Source organism: Anopheles coluzzii, chromosome 2 (genome assembly GCF_943734685.1).
Source record: "Anopheles coluzzii chromosome 2, AcolN3, whole genome shotgun sequence".
Lineage (NCBI taxonomy): Eukaryota > Metazoa > Arthropoda > Insecta > Diptera > Culicidae > Anopheles > Anopheles coluzzii.
The window spans coordinates 29513446-29535771 of record NC_064670.1 but is presented as its reverse complement, the minus strand read 5'-3'; the positions used below and the strand labels follow the sequence as shown (position 1 = coordinate 29535771).

Genomic DNA, 22326 nt, shown 5'->3' with positions numbered 1-22326 from the left:
GCAAGCTCTGATGTCCGAGGCGTAATAAATCATGTTCAAGGTCCAGATCCAATCTGGGGCACCGGCACATTTTCCATCTTAATGCTTGACGGGAAGTAAATGGTTCACGGCCTTCCCCCCCGTCCTTTTGCCATCGCGTGCAGGAAAAGGGCGACGGTGTGGGCCCCACCTGTGCCGAGGAGGATGGAGAGAATGGGATTCATTCTTTGAGTGCGAAACCGGGCAGGTCTGATGATAATCCACCGCAAAACCCTAACCTCTCTTACTCGCTGCACTGTTTCATTTTAATCACATTAAAAAATATTCTTCCACCGTTTGCCTTCGCTGCTGCTTCGGTTGATACTGTTCGTTTCGTTACTTTGCCAATTCCTCGCGAGATGGCAGCACAGGGAAGATTGTAAAAAAAAAACACGGGCACCACACGGGGAGCTTGCCCACGCTGGGACGATATCATGGGACGCTGGAAACGGGAAATAAGTGAAATCGTAATTGATGTGACGCCCGACCGGGCAGTCAAAGGATGAACACGAATGGACATAACAAGATTAAGTGTAGCTGTGGCAGTGTGTGTAGGTGTGTGAGCGTGTATGTGAGTAAGTGTCCAAGTCCTAGTGACGGCTGAAAATGGTGGACATTTTCCTAGCGGCCGTGGCTGCGAACCGAAAGGAAGCGAAAGAAAATTGAGGTCAGTTTGTTGCCTCAAACGGAAGGCAACGAGCGAGCGAGTGCCGCCACTCGACGCTTTATGCTTTTTATTTGCGCTCTCTTGTTTGTGTGACTTTTTGCCTTCCGATTCGTCGGGCGCGCTAGTCCACCGATTTTGGTACGGCACCGCCAGAACTCGGTCACTATCGTAATGGGAGGGGAGTCCTCTGCTTCTTCTGCACACAGGAAATGCGCAAACCGGGTCCATTTAACACGGGTCCGGCACCGCCACACCATCATCATCATTCTCATCATCATTAATCACGCGCTAGTGGTGGCATTTCGGCTGGTCGTGGGTGCGGGCAGGACACAACTGGGTGGGTTTGCCTTCTTCCCCATAAAGCCATACCCCGAGCACAGGGCGGTTATTTTCCGGCTCTGTTGGTTTCGGTTGGCTTCGGGATGGATGTCGGTTTTTGGTTTTGCACATTTAGCCGAGCCGCTGTTATTTGCGAAAGCGAGTACAATTGCCATGAATAGGCGGCTGGCCCTGATGGATTCTGGTGGGTAGGGAGTAGAGCAGGTGTAAACGGGACGGTACGCTGTCCGCTAAAAGCCCTAGAAGTTATTTGCTTTTTTATTGTTGTTTAGGAAAATAGAAGTGCATATCGAAATGAGAACTCAAGCCGGTAGGATAGCGTTCAGAGTGTGCGTGAACCATTTTATGCCAGACACATGATAGTAAGGTTCGGAGTTAGGCTGTGGTTTGCTTTTAAATACAGGATTTTTACTTGATTTCGCAAGCGTAGCAACATTTTACGCAACTGCAGCATCTGACCGGACAAGCGCTGCAGTTGTTTTCAGTAGACAACCTTCGCGCTTGATATCGCAATATCACAATATACATAATATACATGTGTTTAAATGGATTCAGATCAATTGACAGCTTTACAATTTGGTTAGTTACAAGTTTTTATGAGATTTAAGATAAAAATAGTAAGAATACTTTTTTACGTAAATTTCACAATGATTAGGGACGGAGTACTTTAACTAATTATGTGTGTTCAATTTTCGAGTTTTTGAAAACGTTTATAAGCGTTGGTTGAATGATTGCTTCAAGCTGCAAAAACTTTTGTGATATTGTGTGCTGCGCTTGCGATATCGAGTGCGAAAGTTGTATTAAGCGTGACGACGTCCCGAAAACAACTGATGTGCTGCTGTTGCGTTCATCATTGCTACGCTTGCAAAATCAAGTATACAACCCCTGTAAAGACTTATTGAATAGTTGATTTTGCTTTAAAATTGTTGTGTAGTTGAGTACAAACGTAGTACACTTGTTGTGATATTTATTTATTTATTCCATTATTACGGCACGTTTGTTGTGATATTTTAGCAAAAAAAAAAAGAAAAAAACAGAAAATAGTGAACAGCTTCAGCAATACGAAGAATTTGGCTTTGAAATTTTGGTTCGGGATTTCAATGAAAAAACAACAACAAAGCGAACAAATGCTCACTACACTAGCAGTGAGGCGTATATTCTCTTCCCCCTTCCCCTTTTAGTTTGGTTCTTTTGCTTTGCAAATAAACAAACCACACCGGACGTACACACACACAAACGAAACAGAGAGCTGACGCTTCCAGCAAACCGGAATGGAAAAGAAACAAAAAAAAAACCCAAACGTGGGTTGAATTTCTCCTATCACAAGCGTATAATGTCGACCGTCGAGCAAAGATCTGAAGGATTTTTGCGTGCGTTTGAGCAAAACAAAAAAAAAAAACATAGAAAGGATTCGATTTGTTCGGAACGAAAGTCCGCGCCACGAGTTTCATTGAAGCGCTTATATGCGCGGGACGAGAATAGCGAATGAATGCAGAGCCATCACAACACTACCAAAGCATGGGATGGATAATGTTGCGCTGCGCCAGTATCAAATGGCTGCGTTTGGATGAGATTTCCTTTTCATTTTCGTTTGAACCGCCACCACACCACCACGGCGCTGCCATGGCAGCTGCCTTCTTGCGAAAGGAAAATCAAAATCTTTCATCTCTCCCGGTTCTTCCAGGATCCGAGCAGGTCCCAGATCGAATTTTTCCCAAGCAGTGAACCAACACCTGGCTCCTTCCCTTCCCTCTCCCATCATCCCACGTATTGTTTGTTTTGTGTTATCATTGTTTCTTTATATTGATTTATGCGCCGAATCGATGCTGAGGGGGCTGAATCGAATTCATTCGGTTTCAGCGAGCGTGCATGCAAGAGCGTGGTGTTGTGCGATGTGTGGGATTATTTTTGCACACACACACGCCCCTTGTGTGGCCTCATTGGGATACGGGTTTTTTTTCGCAGGCTTGTTCATGTTGGGTATATTGTTGTTGTTGCTTTCTTGTCGTGCAAATCCAAACCATTAAATTCACTCACCGAGATATCGATTCGGAGGACGTAGAAGAACATTTCTTCGGAAAAAAAGGACGACTACAATGAGGAAAATCGAGGGACGCTGAGGAATCGCATCGAAAGGAAAAGCAGCATGAGCTTGCTGCTGGACGACCATCCAGCTCAGTGGGTGGTTTTGCACAGCCTGGACCTACGAACCCTCCTTCTCGTGAGATACTTAACCATCTCAGCAGGATTTATCGCCCGACGGTTGTTATTGACACTGCACTTAAGTGTGGGAAGCTGTGGAGGGGTTGCAAAACCGTGGAAATGGAAAGGAGCGAACCGGGTAGGATAGGCAAGAGAAACAGGCCGCTTTTATTTACATATGTGATTGGGTGCTCCGTTGTTGGGCTGCTCCACCAATCTCACCGAGTGGTGGGTATGTTGGTCAAGTTGGTCAAGAGCCAGGGAGGGATGAAAAGTGGCACAACGGCACGCGCCATCTTGCAATCGTTCAATCAACATCAACATTGCCGTGCTGCTGTTAGAGACTGCTGCGATGTTTTCGGGTTGTGCTGCATTCTGGTGTGTCCGTCACGACGATGGTGAAGTGTGTCACTGTTAGCTTTTTGTGGGGCGTACTGTTAGCTTTTTGTGTACGTACGGTCATAATCTGTGTGCTGTTCACTTTTTGTCAGCTGTTCTTTCCGAGCCTACACACTTTGTGCAGCCGACCGACTGTGCCCGGTGTGTCTATTTGTAGTGACAGGGCATGGGGCATAAAAGTATAAAAATGGAAAAAAATGATAAAAAATGAATATAGTTAGTGGGGACTGCCCATGCTTTACTTTGGCGCTGTTGAGTGTGCGGTAGTCCAGTCCGATTGGATTTTCCTCCCGGCTTGGGGCTTTTTTGTTTCTCCTTCCAGCGGCACCACTCGTTTGTTGGTTTTATGGATTTTCACTTCCCAATGCCGCTCTGTTTGTGACTTTGGGATTACACTCGGTGGAACAAGCGGACATAGCGCAGCGTTGATGGCAAATGACGTCCGGGCTTAAAAGTGGGCTTACCCGGGGGCTGCCGCCCGGCACTGTTATCATTTGTACTATTTTTATGTGTATTGCTTTTTGTTTTGTGTTGAAACAATAAAACAGCTTGTTTTGTAGCCTTGGTTATTGTGAGCCGAACCGGAAACAGCATCCGTATTTTATATTTGCTTGTTAAAATTAACTCATTTCACATCCTTCACACAGTTAAGGTTTAATAAGTATTAAGTTTGATTGGCACAAATTTAACCCCTTGCTAGGAGTTATTTTTACCAAACTATTCATTCTCTAACAGCTTTTTATACTAAACACAAGTTCCATCCTCATCCGTATAAATTAAGATGGAGCAGCCCGGTGTTTGGTACCGGGCCCCGCCTGCTATGTTTTGACAGCAATTCAACCGCAACTTAAGTGATTTAAATAAGGCATTACAGAGTGGCCTCAATCCGCCGTGAAGCTGAAGCTTCGGTAAACAATTCAGCATTTTGTGGAGAGCATTTTCTCGCCCCGGGGAACAGGGCGCTGTTGCTAATTACCTGCGCTGGGCCTCATCCTCATCTATCCACTTTAAAATGTCAAGATAACGAAGCTGCTGGAGTAGCGCTGTGGCTGCTGTAAAGTTCAAGTTCATCATGAGTGCTGGCGCCATTCACAAGGTTCGCTTGGTTCGCTTTAAAACTGTCCTCAAATTACGAAGCATAGTCCTGGCCCGCACGTACGGAAAAATAGGGCGCCCACCGCTGCTAATAACCGATGAACCACATCTTTCCAAGGATGCCACCCCACCTGGGCCATGCTTGGCCGATCTCGGGAGGGTATAATTAAATTATAAAAGCTCGGCCGAGGTAAGAACTTTTCCCGAATAGTGTGTATTTCCGCTCGGGGAGGGTGGTGTTTCACCCCGTTTCGGTCGGTTAAGCCCCCCCCCCCCCCATTCCGGCTGACGTTTACGAGCGTTCGTCGGTCGTATCGACCGTAGGTGGATGCTGCATGTAAAGTTGCGCTTCAGTCACTTTATCACACCGTCGCGTGGGAGATCGTGGGAAGTGTTGCAAACTGCTGTTCCCCGTTGCGGCTAGGCAACATGGGGCTGTGGACACGAAAGTTTCAGCGATATTTTAAATAATTAATTTCTAATTCAAATGAAATGTGTTTGTCAGTTGGGATTGGCAGTGTGAGGGCGCTGGGGCTGGAAGACAGTCGCTCCAGGATACTCCAAGTGAGCTGTGTCGAGAGATTATTGGATAATATTGGATGATGTTTTCGTGGGTGGGTGGATGTGTAGCAACAGTACGAATGGTTCCTGTCGTTAAGATAAACCCTTCGAGGCTCCCTTTGAAACACAGTTTGAAGAGAAACTAAGCAGAATGTAACAATTAATACTCCAAATAACACACCCATGGGAATGGAAACATTTTTCCATCTTTCACTAAAAGAATAGCTTCTTTTTAAATAGTGTGCATTTTCCATACCGTTGTACAGATATTACTTACAAAATAATCCAACACTGATGTCCGATAGTCACAGCAATGTAGCGGATTTGGAAAATTACACGTCAACTACAAAAAGTGGTTTTCTCATTTTCCTCCCATCGAAAATGTTCACTCCATTCACGTACAAAGTTTTTTCTCATTTCCAGCCTGCATAAAGCGGTGAACTATTTTTCACTCCATTTTTGATAGTAGTGTTAAAAGTAGTAAAGCACAGCACCCCTTTTTGTCCACCACTATATCCCGAAACATTAGCAAAAGACTGCGAGAGAAAGAGAGAGAGTGAGAGAAAACAAAACTTGTGCACCAAAATGGGGGCTGAAGGACATGAGGACGGCTAGGGACAAAGGCATATGCTTTTAGGTAGTGTGCAGTGTAGAGTGGAAAGTTTCGATGAAATGTAATAACAGCGTGGAAAGTGGGTTGAAGGCGGACTTCCCCTCCCCCTTTTTTCGGTGGTAAAATTGAGTTTCCCATGGACAAAGGATGAAAGAGCAAAAACAGCAAAAAACGAGCAAGTATGCACTTTCGGTTGACGGATGTTTAATTGCAATGTTATGCGTTGTGCAGCGGTAGGAGCTTACTCGCTCCGGGAAATGGTTTCGTAGTTACGATGGTGAAGCTTTTGGAATGGTTCTTAATTGGTGTGTGTGTGTGTATTCTGGCGCTTCTATAGTTTAGGGGGCAGTTTAGTTAGGAGTTTTCTGTCATATTGCCAGTCCATAATTGTATGGAATGGATACTTTGTTGCGAATTTGGTTGCTTTAACATTTCTGTGTTCTTCGCTTGTTTGAAGATCGTGTACAATGTCACAAAGTGTAGTAGTGAATTTGATGTACTTACATCGCAAGAACATTTTAATTCAACCTTTATCGATTACATTATGATAACGTTTTTAATTGAAATTTGTGACATCTTTCGTTCTCAATTGAACTGTTTCAATGTAATGAAAAAGTAGCTCTCGTTTGATTGCTTTTCACATTCACAATTATCCCATTTCCATGTTTTCCCCCATACCACCACGGCAGTGTGGCGCGCATCGCTTGAAACCACTAAAAGAAATTAATGCAATACAATATTTTATAATTACTGGAACCCCGTTTCGTTTGATGTTGTTATTCTACGAAACGAGTCGTGCGTGCTTGTATATACTAAGGATAACACAAATCCTCTCTCGTATCTCCCAGTGTTCGTCCTGTTCCAGCACCATGCTGTGTGGTGACAGTAGATGGATTAGTCGCATTATTAAAACCGACAGCGCTTAGCCAAGATTGTGACACCGGGTAACCGAAATGAGAATCAAAAGAGAGTGAAAAAAATATTCTCCCACACACACACACATACATGTTCACATTTGGCGTCGTCGGCTTGATGTGACCACAATGTAATGTTGGCCTAAAGCTGGGTCGGTGCGGTCGGTTTAATGGGTGGTGGTGGTTGGGTTTGGTGGTTTTTGTAAATTTTATAACATTTCCCGGGCCTGTTGCCAAACCCACCACGGCCGCAAGGTTCGTTTCAATGTTTCCCTGCTCTGACAACCAGTGCTCAGTGCAGAGTAAATGTTATGACAAACACCCCCCCCCCCCCCCCCCCCCGTGAGTATAGTCGTGGATACGGCAGCTCGATCGCGTTTGGATCAGGCTTCAGGCGCACACGGTGCTGTTGATGCTTAGATGGTGGCAAAACGGAAATTGTGATCCGTCCCAGGGGAAGCAAGGGAAGGAGACGGCAGTGCGCTGTGACCGAGAACGGTTGGAAAGGTAGCGTGCCTTGCCGTTGGTGTCCTTTGCGCCAGTTAAACCCCCCTTGCCTACCTCCTTGGCTTTCGCCATGGGTATGTGAGGTGTAACTTTAATGATATTTGTGTTTTTGTCTTTCCTTCGATATTTCCCCACTCGCTTGCACCCCGTCCGTTGTTGCATATTTGTTGCTTCATTTCCTTTCGTAATCTTTTGTGTGTTTCGGTTTAAAGTACGTGACGAGCAGGGGAGGAGGGGGGGTGATGAAAGTTTTTTTTTGTTCGCGTAAAGTAACGACGCTTCATCTACAGCACATGACGTGCGCGCCCTATGGTGAAAGCTTGACGTTAGACGGGACACAATTTGAACTTTTCCTTTGTACGGTGTTACTTCACCGCCCAGACCGGGGCTGAACGGTGGTGGCTGGCTGAACGAGGGGAGGTTTCCATTCCCCGCTCGTTGACGGATTTCGGTTGACGCAGGAATACAGGGCAAAAGTTTTACCCCGTAGTGGGAAGAAGGAACTTCAGCTTGAGGCATTGTTTTTTTTCTCTCTCTTTTCTGGTTGGTGCGAGAAAGTTTAACAGCCAGACCTCTCTTTTTTCTTCTTCTTCCCCTCCCTCTTTCGCACCCTCTTTCTGATTATTTCGTCTTTGGGTAAAAGGTTGGAAGACAACAGACAACATTGGAAAGATGTTCTTGATACGTGTCCTACTGATCTGTCAATCATTCTTTCCCATTCTTATTTGTTGGATCTTGGAAGCGGTTCTATTAACCCTTGGATGTTATGATAAATGGAAGTTATTCGTATGCGAGCATTCCAAGAATAATTATCTAACATTTCTAATATAATCCAAGTTTGAAACATGTTTCAATTTCGGGTAACACCTACGTTAAGACCTAAACCTAACAGTTTCACTAGACTTGAAGTCTCTATACAAAACATATAACAGTTGTAGAACAGTTCAGCTGTCGAATACGACGCACCTGTTAGCGCGTGCAGAAATACAGCGTTATCCTTGCGGTTCGTTTCGTTAAAACCATCGTAGTACACAGTGTGCTGTTGGTTACTTTAAAGGAAGTTCAGTACGTGTCGTTGTCTAAAGAAATATTAAGTAAGTGAAGATCCTGCTAGACGTGAACCTCTAGCGAAACAGTCATCACGAATAAGGAAATAACTGGTCAGAGGTAAATCAGCATTTGTACGAGTTTCGGTTAGAAACTCAGAAGTAACAGCATGAGAAAAACCACCACTAAGATATCTTGTCGTGTGAATAAGGCAAAATGAAGCAGAAGTTGGAGGAAAGACAAATCATGTGAGATCTCCGTTTCTATGTGGCTTTCGTATTGGTATGTGGGGAATGAATAAAAAAATATTTCAATACGGCTTGATAAAAGTAATACCCACCAAACTAACGTGCAACGGGATCCGTAGGAGGTTACATGTTTACTGACGAAGAATCGTAACGTGTCTCATTAAATAACGTTTACCTCCGCGTGATTGGTAGTATTAGTTTGTTTTGGAATCTGACTGGCTAGGAAAATATTTACACTGACGCCGCCGTACGACTCCGTCCATCGTTGACCGCTCGGGGATGGCTTTCAGCGGAGCACCTATAAAAGGTGGATATATCCGCTTTCAGGCCATTCGCCATTGTTCTGTTAGCATTGCCTTTACCGTCCTCGTCCTGGTACGGGGTTTACTGTCGATCGTATCGCTTGCATGATTGATTGATGGTTTCACCTGGGCTTCGTCAGGATGAGAAATTGTAATGAATAGGAAAAGGTGAACGAATCATGATCGGACCAGGTAGGGCGGGTTAAATGATAGTGGAGTAATAATATCAATGAACAATGCTGGATGATGTGATGATGTATCAATAGATAAAAAAGTGTTCTTAACTATCTTAAATGTTGTTTGCGTCACCGTACACAGATGAGTTGTTGCTGGTTGCTGGTCGGCTTCTTTTATGTCGCAACTTGAGGGGATTTAATTCATGGAAAATGTTTTATCATGAGAATACCGTTCGGTAGTGAATGTAACCAGTCGGTATGTAAATGTAAGCAAAACAACATAAAAACTCCAAATATGTAAACCTGAATAGATCACAATCGCTGTAGAACGCTGTATGATGGCACGTTTTCCCTATTACCACCCTTTCTAACCCACCCACCAAACTTCTTCTCTTTTGTTACCATTACAAAGCGCACGGTTTTGGATTCTAAAAACTCGAAAATTAAGTCACCACAGTTACGGATCGCTGGAAATTCCTCAAGCGTTGCGGGCTTGTTAGGTTCCGCTTGTGCAAAACCCGGGGCACAAACAGAATCTTCCAAAGGTTTTTGTACCAAATGTACCACACCATTCAGCTACGATACAGATGAGATCTCCTATTTTGCTTCTTCTTGTTTTGGTCGTTTCCAGTTGGTTTACGTCTCATTTCGGTGGCTGTTTTATGGTTAAATAGCGCACGGATTGTACACTCGGCTCGTTTTGGATGCTCGTTTTTACCCCAGCGCAAAGCAGCGTCGCGTCTTTTGGGTCGCGAATGCAGTGCACTCTTCCACGTTGACTGCAAGTTTTTGTTACGACCACGACTCCTTTTGGTATTTTATGTGGAAATCTTTTTGTGTAAAATAATCTCAACTGTGGCATTTTTTACGGCGATTTAATAAGGGGTTGCGCGTATTCATGATTTTGTGGTCGTTAGTCATCTGCTATGGTTCGGATGGAGATTTTCACTTCGTACGATTCGTACCAGTTCAGTTCACACTGTTCTGATATTTTAATGAGTGTTGAAATACTGTGCTGTAGCGTACATGCGGCGATGGAGCTGTTATGTTATGATGCTGTAGAAATATTCGACATATCAGGGTTGTAATGCTCAACCAGTTGAACATATTGCGCTAAATTCACACAATGTTTCACTGCATTTTATATGACAGCAGTGTTCCTAAGTTGTGTACCGAGTAGGCACCATGTGGCTTCAAAGTAGTACATCGGGAAATGGAACATGATATGCCGAAGGCATCCATGCTACTGTCAAATACTCATTAATTAAGCCGAGCGAGCTTCCAAGGTATTTTAGAAACATATACAATTGAAGGGCACTAGTTCACGTTCGCACAGACCACCGTTTCCGAATCGTATCATAAGCACGCATCGGAATGAAAATTAATTATTTTCACGACTAAAGTACAAGGTAGTCAGATGCTACGCGGATGTCTGTGATCAAAACTTATGGCACATAATCGATGCCTTCTGTATCTTGCCTTGACGCATTTTACGTACACAGTTCTGGAACCAGGCCACTCTAGCTAAAGGCAATAGTTACACCCTTCTCACTCCTGGCATACTCACTCAAATGACCGCCATATACAAACACTTCAAACTCCGCCATCAAGTGGAATGATCCAGAATACAACGATGCGTTTGGGTGGGGCCTTCGTGCGTACACTACACGTGTCTGCAAGGTGGTTTATTATAGTATTTTATAGCCTTCACTACAAGGTGGCATTATTTTAATCAACCACCAGTCCCCACCAGTCGATGGAAACGGGGTCATCGGGGCCCTGTTTGTATTATTTTTGTGTCGTTTGTTTCAGTTCCTGTTTTTGAGGCTGGCGCACATCAAGGCTAATGCTGGCTGTCGATAATATTTATTGCCGGAAGTGTGACAGTGGTGGTAGAATGGGTTGGTTCGGAATCGGATAGTACGGCATTACGTTCGCACACTGCCATCGAAAGCAATCAGCCATCCGTTGGCGTTACCGCTTACCGTACTTAAAATGACACACATAAAGGTGGTTTGCATTTGTCGCTCCTAAGAGGGTCCTAAAAACAATCATCCGTTAGGGTTGTAAGCGAATACGCAGACAACACACATTGGTGAGAACTTTACATTACTGATTGATTAAGTTATTTGAGGAGATGATTCGGAACTCGATCTACTTCACGTCAGATAGAAGAATGCCAAACTAAACCTGGATGTTGGGTAAATGATATTCTTCTTCGGTGTCTATGATCTGGTATTTGTGTCTACCGCGTCGATGACGCTATATGAACTGTACTCTCGTTGCTTCCTTGTGTTAGCAAACCAGTAAACTGATATTTCTATCTTATCCTGCCATATCGTTTCAGCTATTAATCGAGCGGATGTTTGGCGAGCCGCGCTGTCAGGTAATTAAATTCATTCTAATTTCACTTCAATTATCTGCGGAAGAATGCGATAGCGGGCTGCTGCACGCTGTTGAAACGGCATACAGCCTTGCGGTTTGGCTTTGAAGGAGCTATAATCCGCCATCGGCTTTGGGCTGAGAATGAAAGCCGTAGCAATTACTTCTTCTCGGTGCGGTTGCCGTGGTTTGGAAGAGCCACTTGCAACGAGTGCAGAGTGTATAGTGTTTGAAGACGCGGTTAACCGACGATTGCGTACTCCCTGCCCACTGGGCTTATATTAATCCCCTGCTTGTGGAGCGGAAAATTATGGATCGAACGGAATTTATGAGCAGCAGATACCCGCTTGTAAGACGTTTATTACGCACGGGTGCGCCTCTTTACAGCAGCTGCTGATGAGGACTGATATGAGGTTGTTTGTTACAAGTATAAGTACGTTACAAGACGTAATGCTTGGTTGCGTGAGATTGAGATGAAGCCGCTTGGAAGATGAGGTTGGTGTATGAGTTATTTTATTCATAGTTTTAAATGTATCAAACTTAATATATTATCTATGGGAGGACATATAAAAGTTGTTCCGCTAACGTTACACCATTTATAACAATGCTTCCGTGACTACGCACTACACAGTATGTTTGCCCTTGAGCGATAAAGGTACGGCGTCCGGCAGGGCTCAAACAAATCAACAATTCTTCTAATTTATACGTCAGAGGCAACTTCAAACAGTGCTTGTGTTCCACTATCCCCACTATCGTTCGAGTTGACAGTTGAGCAACACTCCATCATCGATCGCTTACCTCCAATGCAACACTTCAGCAGCACGTGAATGGATGGCATGGCGCGTGTGTGGTGTGCAATTATTTTATTTCATTGCTCTTGTGCAATCATCTTTCGGTCTCTCGCGCAGCTTGCTGTTCGAGTTAATTGTTTGCGTTACTGTACTGTTTATCGTAACATCTCGCAACAGGGGCGGACACCGGTGGAAAAACAAATACTTGCTAGCCACCGTATCGATCGTGTCCGTTTGCCAGAGCAGCGTCGTACAGCTTCATGATGTGAAGTGTCTGTGGCAGGCAGTTGATAAATTAATTGTTCAACGCTACCGAGGCGTTGGGTTTTTCTTTCGTGGGAATGCATTGGGACCATGTGTGTGTGTTTGTTTGTGGGACTCATAATAGGGAGGAGTACTGGATTCACACGGCACCGAATCCGTGTAGTACGGAAAGGAGGTTAATATATAAAACTTTGACCGTGATCGAAAGACTCACCCCCGACATTGTTATGAACAAACGTGCTCTGGTGGTGGTAACCCTTCCAATGCAAGCAGTCCATTACTGATAGACCCCGGTCTTCAGCAAACTTTACACGATCGCGTGTTGTGGAGGAGGTGTTCTTGTTGGACGAGGAATGTTGTTGGCGTTGGGAAGGTAATATTGAAACAGCTGCCAGCTAGGGGAAGGAATGTTTACTCTACCGTCCATCATTGTGCGACATGCGAGTTGGTGAGTTTTTTCTTTGCTCCTTTTTATTCGGATGCCTTGTGCAGCCAGGCCAAGCTTCGTCCATACCAGAACACACTATAAAGGGCGTTGGAATTGCAGGTGGGATTGTTTGATCATGCCATGCGTTGTACTACGATGGCGATTGAGCCATCGTGTCAAGTTTGTATGCCCCGCCGATGGTGTGGAAACAGATGGAAAGAAAAAATGTTGCAAAATCTTAGTTGTATTTTTGCAATAACAGTTACGATGCTTAAGATAACAACAAACACACACTGCGGAGGAATAAATGAACTGAGGAATTATAAAAAGAAAATGATTTTAAGAAACAGATGAGCGCAAAATTCCTCTATTATATGCGAACAAAATCTATCTTGCGACTGTTTCAAAGATTCATGCTGCACATGTAGCAAAATGTTATAAAGTGAATTTCTGCTAACATTTTTCAGCTTTTTTGGCAATTCATTCGCTCGTGGTTTCATCGGCAATGTGTAGGGATGCGTGCTGCTTGCAGTCTGTATTTCCGATCACTCGGCTGTCCATTTTTGAATTGAATCAGTGTACAAGAAAGCACGCCGACTAACGCGTAGCAAAAAGTTACGCTATGCCAAGCTTTTCCATCACTGTGCTGTTACGTGTTTTGGATGAGTTTGAACGAATTTTACGATTTACTTTCCTAGTGATGTGTGGGTGGTGCGCTATCACTGACACGTCGGCTGAACTCTTGTTGTTGACTTAGGGAAGGGTGGTAAAATATCACCCAACACTATCCTTTCAAGCGTGAATCCTGACCTGCTCTGTCTCTCTCAATCTCGCTCTCTCACTGTCTCGCTCTTTTTCTCAAACTTTCAAGCAACATCGCTGTATTTGTCAGTGGCGTGAATTACGAACGAATTTGTTCGTTAAATTTTCTACGCTGCTCGGGATCATGTTGAATTCACATGGCAACTTTCGCTTGCTCGCGCTTGTTCGCAAGATTTAGCGTTAGCTGTGAAAGTGCAAACAAACCATGCCTTTACTCTCTCCTTGTCCACCACAGCCCCCGTACAAACTGGAGCTGTTTGCTTTTCCCTCGCAAAACCGCAGCAGGGTGAGTGAGTGAGTGATGGAAGGATGTCGAGATCAAGAACAAGTTGTAATCAATTTTATTCATCAATTTCTTTCCGCTTTTAGCAGCATTCGACCCGCGTGTACCTTTGCGTCGAAAGATACTTTCGCTCCAGTTGTTGAGTTATGACAGCCTTACGTTACGGCATGAGAAGGAGATGTTTTATTCAAATCATTTTACCATTTGACGGATGTAGGCATACATGTTAGGAGTTTGTCAAACATCGTGATGAATGTGAATTGCTTGTACACCGTACGATGTGTAGTAAATTTGAGAACTTAATTTGAATTTTCATTATGACGTATTGGTTCCCGATGTGGAGCACTTTATTACTATGGTATAGTTGTGATGATGATAGCAAAACAATGGCAAAGTAATGCTATAGCTGAATAACGGTTGACATAGGAAAGGCGAAGACCATATCGCGTATGCTTGAAGGCTTTGTAAGAACATAATTTGTTAGAAGTATTCAGTAACGCTTTTATGGTACTAAATTACATTAGCCTTCCTCATTATGTAACCTTCTATCTTCATATTATGAACTACAAAATTCGCTATGCTCCGTTTCAAAGGAGTATTTAGTCCACAGTCGGCTAACGCTGTCTTGGACAGCAAATTAATTGCTGTACTGACACAAGCATCACGTTGTAAATACAATCCATAGTGAACAAATTAACGCCTTAGTAGTCCACCATCTGCTGCAAAAAGTTTCTCATTACAATATGTTACCGTCATGATGCTGGTACCATACCGGACTTTAGCTTCATGATTGTTAAAACAAAGGAAACCATTGAAGGTCGTAAATAAATTTTTTTCTTGAGCGTGTAGTTCATCAGTGCGATCAATTTCCGATAAACTTCCGCTAATGTAGTCTCATTTATTTGGTGGTACGGTCGGTTGCGTGAAGCAGATTTGAACCCTTCCTGAAAGTAGTTTCTCTCGGCCGTTCTTAGACACACACACACACACACACCCACAGCCACACATACTCGGGAAATCCTTAGAGAGAGAAGTTTCTTTGTGCACGGTCTTGTATTATCAAACCCCTTCCTTTCTCAAACCTTTCTCCGTACACAGACACACATACGCCCTTTTCGTTTGCCGATTATCTGATTTAGGCGACAGGCAATCGGAACGCGGTGCATTAACGCGTCTGTGACGCAAGCAGGGCAAAAGTGGGTAAACCATCTTACCATCGATGCCCCCCCCCCCTCCTACCCCACTTCATCGTTTGCAAACGGGGGTAAATCTGCAAAATGGTAATGGAGAAATGCTCGCTAGAGAAATGTGGGACGTTTGTAGGGAAAGTTTAGGTTGTGCTCGGTTGAAGGGATTTATGAGAAAAGTTTATCCTGCACTTCCTGCGCCGTCTCCTACGCCATATTCCGTGGACTCGGAGTAAGTTGGTAACTGGTGGTCCCTTACCAGCACTAAGAACCTTGAAAAGATGAATGCTCGCGCACTCTGGTGGGGCTGTTTATTTGTTGTTGTTATTGTTGGTTTTTTTTAAAGCTAAACTTTTACCAGTGCGAAAATGTTTGAACTATGCAAACCAACGACCGGTTCGACATGAGGTAAAGTTTACTGGTCGACGTTCAGCTTTCGAATGGGTTATGAGCTACCCATGGGTGATTTGGCTTTTTGCTTCCCGGGAAAGGACCCAGTGGAGTTCCCTTTCGATGGGCAAGCTCAATTAGTGTTGGGGGGATGTTTGGGATAGGTTTTTTTCGTTCTCAAAATTGAGCTTTTTCCAATTTTGCAAAAGGGTCGACGCTTTTCCCAGCACATCAGGCGTGCTGTGCCGAAAGTTTTCTTTGATGGTAGGAAATTAAATGGATTATGAAGTGCGCTCTTCGATCAATTAAGGAGTGAGAAGAACCAGCAGTGTGGAAGGAAGATGATAAATAGGCTTTCCAGACGTCCAAAAATATGTGTTTTTTTCTGATCCTTAACCAGAGCTTAAAGCAGTAGTTATCTTAATTAACATTTTTGTGTATTCTACTTTTACTTTTGCAGAAGTTATTTATTTTCTGGTATAACCTGTGTAAAGAATAGCTTCCTGTGCAATTGATGTTTCACAGGCGTAGATGTTTAGTTGATCAGCATTTCAAACCATTGAAATTGTTGAGCTTTTTTTATTTTGTCCCTCAGGAATTGCACCGTGAAGGTTAGAGGAAACGCTGGTTTTAACAGTTACGAACAACCTGGCGTCTCCATTGGAACCGCGTGTTTTTTGTACGGATACACAGCTGTACATCATTACCAAAGAATGCAAACCATTTCGGTGCACCGTTGGATTGCACCTGCTTTCCTCAACGAAGTGGTACAAAAAACAACCTTATTCTGGTGGCAGCTGAGACACGGCAACATGTTTGTTTTAAAATGTTTCACATACGGAATTTTACACCTTCTGGAATAACTCTGCTTGGGTAGCCACATCCGGGTGGTTGACTGGGAATTTCCTTTCGCTGAGATGCGTGTTAGTATTCTTGTATGTCTATGCCTTTTCACCGAGGACTCCAGTTACACCTAAAGGCAACTCTGTACAATAAAGGAAATACTTTCTTGTTTAGATGTGCTGCTGGTAGGGAAGTTTCGGGAGTCTCTGCACCTGCGTCGTAGTTGGCCTGGCTGTAAATACGTGCCGGTATAATAGTGGCAGTGGCGAGAAGCTTTTTAAATAAATTGTACATAAAGCTGGGTACCGGTTTTGAATGCACGATGGGTCGCGCTGTTGTGGGATACCGGCACGAAATACCAATTTGCAGAGAGAAACAATTATGAAAATGGTTATTATTAATAGAACGGTTTGCTGTATGGGGTAGCACAAAAAAAAAATTCCTCTGCCGAAGGGACAGTGAAAGGCAAACGAAAAGGTTAACGTGACCACCAGTCAGTAGCACGACCGCGGTGTGGTTCGAAATTAGTTATTATGTGTAAAGACGCCAGTAGAAAAGCAAATAAAAGCTATTTTACCTTTATCTCACAATGGAAGCTGTTGGTGTAGGTTTGCTAGCTTTGTTTGCATTGTACTGGGTATTAATGTTGGCACTTAAGTGCTTTTCAGCGGTATCTGGGAATTCATAGATTTAGCATAGACTTACACTACAAAAAAGCAGCTTATTACGGGAATTTATTATCTAAAACAACAGTAGCCCGAAGAAGAAATATTACCATAAAAGGGCATGTCTTTACACGTGTCGGTTGTATCGTGTTATGATTCCTGTTTGACCTGTACCTGTGCGTAGCTGGCATGCGTTTGAGCGATGTTTTTGTAAATGTATACGTTCCAGCGGAACGTTTGCACGATTGAACGAAATGAATTGCAAACACAATATGATTGAATCTATCGAAGCGTATGAAGTGCTGCACCGCTTCCAATTAGCTTTTGGGAAAGGTTGATGCTTTCGTTCGGTTAAGGCTTCCGAAGACAAACCACAAATTGCAAAAGAGAGAGAGAGGCATCGAGAAATCTGCGTAATTGAAAAAAATAAAATCCATACCTTAAAGGAAAAGACGTCGATCTGCGTCCGTTAGATGCTTGGACCGGTTTGAAGCTTTGGCAGCGTTTGATTTGCTCGTTTTGGTGTATTGTGTTTCGGTGCTAGAAAACATCAAACGATTCCTTTCTTTGCTTCTGCAGCGTCCTTTACAATCGTGAAGTAAATGTCATATGGGTGAAAGGTCATATATGAGCAAGAAGTTGGTAGATGGGGCGGGACAGGTGTGTGCATACAATAGACACACAGCAACCGTGATGCTTGCAGCTGCGTAGTGCAATGTACAGTGAAATCTGTGCGCAATTTGCTGAGAGCTTTCTGTTCAAAGGCGCAGTGCAAATGATTGGCTTTAGAGCTTTCAAATTCAATAGCACGCATCCTTTTCGAAAGTTGACTATGTAGGACGTTTGACAATTGTTGAAGCGCTGGATTGTTGTAGTAAGATAAAAAGCGCTTTTTTAACTATTTAAGTAAACTCATTTCATGTCATTTCATGTTTGTATTGACCAGTCAATCAACAAACATTTTTATGCGCTTTCCACAGGCGCTATCGTGAATGGATTTTAGAATATCTGCAATATAGCGATTGTGTCATTCATATGATATGAATAAAAGTGCGATACAAACTCGGCTATCAAAGAAACAAAAAAGCTGAGAAGAAAACAGAATGGAAAGGGGACAGCCCTACAACCGAACGGATCAGTGAAATGTTAATTAAAACTTCTGTTTGGCTTTGGTTGTTTAGATGCTTTCCCATCGTTTTTCACAGGACTGGATCCTTTTTAGGGATGGGAAATACTCTGTCGCGCTGGTTGCGGGATCCGTTTCACGCGATGTGCCTTTTCAACGGCATCTTATGGTTTGATTGCTCCGTTTTTTTCTGATAGGACCTTTTTTGTTTGATCCATCGACGAGCAAGATCGGTAGCGCGTAGTGGTATTTTGAGGAAAGTAATTTTCAAATTAGTCCGCCTTCCATCTTGGTTGTTGGATGTCTAGAGTGTTTTTAGTAGTTTTTTTTTCTTCTTATTTTTGTCTGGATAGAAGTTGGGGGCGGGTTATTGGCTTTTTGTACATGAACTTTGACGAGTAAACCAAAAGTATCGGAGTGACTCAATTGATTAATTATGCCGTGTGCGTAGATGTTTCTGTCATTTGGCCATAATACATACCTATTAATAAAATTTTATTTTTTAACGCGTTTTAAGAATTATTTATCGTATAAAAGCATTCCAAAGCTTCCGTAGTGAGCTGTCCTTTTGGATTGTAGCGAAGAATTTTATCGAGTCACTCGGCAGAATTCTCGCTCAGGTTTCTAGGTTATGGACTCGTATATGATGAACTAATCGATAATATTCGTCGTCCCAGATAGCAGACCTACGTGTGTGCTCTCTGTACAAACTTGCACCAAACACCGTCGGCTGCATTTGTATTTGTTTTCTGCTGATGTGTGTGGATGGTGTGTGGGAAGAGCATTTTCTTCGCCAACACACACTGGTCGCTCATGGCGTTTTCCTACCGCTAGCGATGGAAAGTAAACGTCTCCAAAGGTTGGGTATAGTAACCCGGAATGTACGAGCCGAGCTACATTTCTATTGCGTTTGAGAATGGAGCAGAATAGGGGAGATGCCTTGCCATCCCCGGATGCCAGTTGCACACCTGCAAGTGATTGAGGAAGTGGTTGTATCTCTTTCCCACACCGACCACACTCCCACGTATCATCGTTCCTCCCCCCTCTTTGTGTGCTGCATTTGAATGCAAAATTGTGCACATTAAATACATTGACTGGTTTGACTTTTTGTAGCATATACACGGACAACACTACACAGCACACACTACTAGCACATAACAGCGTGGATCTTACTGTGCGGATAGTGTGTTAACTAGGAAACCCAAGTAAAGCTTACCGCCGGCACATTTTCAGTGCGGTTGAAAGTTACCCTCGGTGTATCAGATACCTGTAGGTAGTTCCACACATTTCTCCCGACGGAATAGGGGATTGTGTTATAATTCTGACCATCGCCGGGACAGAAGCACACTACTACTGGTGCTAAAAACAACCTTGCGCAAAGTGAGTTGGTCTAACATTCCTAGGCCCGAAGGCGTATTGGCTCGGGCACAAAAAAACCTCTTACGGCCCCGTACAAGCCTGAACAAACATTACTTACGATTTCGCAATCGAACGAGATAACCTTCGACCGCTTGTACTGCACTCGTTTCCGGTTGATGTGTCCAATGGCGCTAGTAATCGTAGTTGTCTGCAGCATCCTTGTGGGGCAAAAACTGGTTACAATGTTCGCCATCGTGGGAAATACACCATAGCTTTGGGAAAGTATTAGGGGAAAAGCGAAAAACAGAGCAAACTCATACCAACTCGTGCACCTGTCTGAAACTTTCCGACCGCAAAAATTGCTGTCAGAACTTTGGTGATCGTTTTGTTTTGCTATTGTTGTGTTTATTTGTTCGACTCGGGAAGGGCTTTTTATGTTTGATTAACCTTTACATAATATACGTGTGACTTTATTGTACATTATTTACCACAGCGAATTGTGTTTCATTTTACACAGTGGGTAGTTGGGGATTTGTTAAAGCTTAGTGTTTGATTTCAAAGCCCGATAAAGCTTCATACTTTACAACACAGTTTTTGCTTTTAATTAAACTCTTGTAATGCCAGTAATTGAATTGAATAACTTAAAAAATGGTTAGAACTATTTTCCAAAGTATAAAGTGATCTATTTTTTATGATAATAATGTTATGATGGAATTATGTTGAGGGTTTATTTTTGAATGCATCGAACCAAAAGAACTTTGCAAGACAAACAAGATTTTGAGCAGTCCAGAATTATGTCTAGCAAAGGTAAGAACAAATTCGCAAGACAATTATCACCCAGCAGCAATAGGAATTGTATGTCTGAAACAAAAGAAAAAAACGCAACGAAATCCGAAAGACAAACTCTCAAATCACGCTCCATGAAATAGAATGTCTTCGTTTATTTAACACATTTGCAGGATTACCGGAGAAATTTTTCATTTGTCTGGGGTTTCTCAGCCCTCTCCCTCCCCCTTTCATACGGTTCAGCGTCGTGTTTGCGTTTGCTATCCTTCCCGGTCATGGTTCGGTGTGTTCGTTGCTTTGCCACAGGAAAGATGGCGTGAATGTTCCATTGTTTTGAGTGCCAAATAGGGAAAGCCTACAGTTTTGAGCCAGGCTATCGTGTTATGTATTCAAGAGCCTGGCCGTCCGCTTTCTTTACACAGCTCCGGTAATTTATAGTGAAAAAGATGAATGTTTTGTTTGTTCGGGGTCCATAAAGTTTGATGATGGAAACTTTGGTGACATAATTTGGAGACAAAAAAACTTGCTGATGAAGTTTTTCTTTCAAATAAAGGGCTATTGTCCGGTAGTCAACCAGCTGAAGTACACTTTGTTTTGGGTTTAAATGGCTTCGAGTGAGTTAAAGTAGAAAATTCTTTTGATTCATAATTGAACCGATAGGTCTTTAGCGCGCGCATAAAGTTATGAAATTTATTGTATATCTCTATCAAAATGAGACCTAACAGCTTAATTTTGTTTGGCAAAGACAACTGTTCACTCAGAAAACATTACGTATTCCTCTTGTTAGTGTTAGTGTATTTCTATCTTCCGGTGACATTGACATTTTTTGTATCACTCTTCCCACATACCATATTTAAGCAGCTAAATGTGCTTAGTCACTTGTCCCTTTGCTTGGTGTAAACATTTCTCCTCATTATCGCCGTCAATTCGCAACCGCTCCGTCCGGGAAGTTGTTTAATTATTTGCTCTTTTGCGTTGTTTCACTTACAGCTCGAGCTTTCTAGATGCGCGACAAACGTAGGCAGTCCGGTCCGGTGTAGTGGCTTGTTAGCGGTAAGTAAAAAAGAGCCCAGAAAATAATGAAGCTTTCGCCGAAAAACCTTTACCAGGAACAAGAAATAAAACAACTGTAAGTAAGAGAGTAACGAATGACACGATGCCAAATGAAGTGCGTTTAAATATTGACGATGGGAAGTGGACACGGCCGTTTTCTCGAGTGTCAATCGAAAAGCACAGTAGGGCGAACAAAAAGTGAGCCCGAAATGGGGGGGGGGGGCTTTTTTACGCTTCCACTTTTTAGTCCAGTTGTGGCGGGCAGTGGTGGACTCCGTTTTCTTATCTTTCTAACTTGCCGCTTGCCGGAAGTATCCCTTATTCAATTTCTTACACGGTCGGAAAGGAGAAACTTGCTGTGCTACCGAGCTGGGTTGGGCTGAATCGTGTTGTAGCGGGATTATCTGGGGAAGCAATGTACAGGTAAATGAATTAAATTAAGTTGAAGGAAAAGGAGAAAATTAATTAAACAAAGCCTGGCGAACGTCTTGGCTCGTTTGATGTTAGTGCCGGTGTAAATCTTTGTTGAAACGTTCTCTAGCGTCACTTTTGTACAGTGAGTCCAAGGAACCGTCAGTAGGCGATGACGAAAACAGCGAAGGATGCTAATGGTTGCACTAAATGTTGTTTAAATCCATCAGACTGTTGGTAGTGCCAAGGCTTTAATGTGTAGTACACTCTATAATTAGTGACAGTGGTGTAGCGTATATTCTAAAAAAATATTGTAAAGATTACCCAACATTATTTTTGTATGCATTCTAAACAAAACCAAGCACATGACGTCCATACTGTGCATTCGTGGCGATGTCGCTAAGTATTCAGGAAGCTTATGTTCATTATCGTGCCGTTTTGAACGAGCG

At 43.2% G+C, this 22326-nt stretch overlaps 1 protein-coding gene across 19 annotated transcripts in view; it reads left to right on the top strand.

Annotated features, from left to right (window-relative positions):
* The window catches only part of LOC120950959 (high affinity cGMP-specific 3',5'-cyclic phosphodiesterase 9A), a 119182-nt gene that overhangs the window by 40711 nt on the left and 56145 nt on the right, over positions 1-22326 (top strand). For 11 of the 19 annotated variants that reach the window (XM_040369401.2, XM_040369398.2, XM_049606332.1 and 8 more), the window contains 2 exons: positions 11436-11474; positions 21404-21466. The exons of 1 other annotated variant lie outside the window; for it this stretch is intronic. The gene's annotated coding sequence lies outside the window, so the exon portion shown is untranslated. Of the gene's footprint in view, positions 1-11435; positions 11475-21403; positions 21467-21520; positions 21543-22326 lie in introns of those variants that run through there. 7 more of the 19 variants (XM_040369405.2, XM_040369403.2, XM_049606338.1 and 4 more) reach the window with 3 other exon arrangements.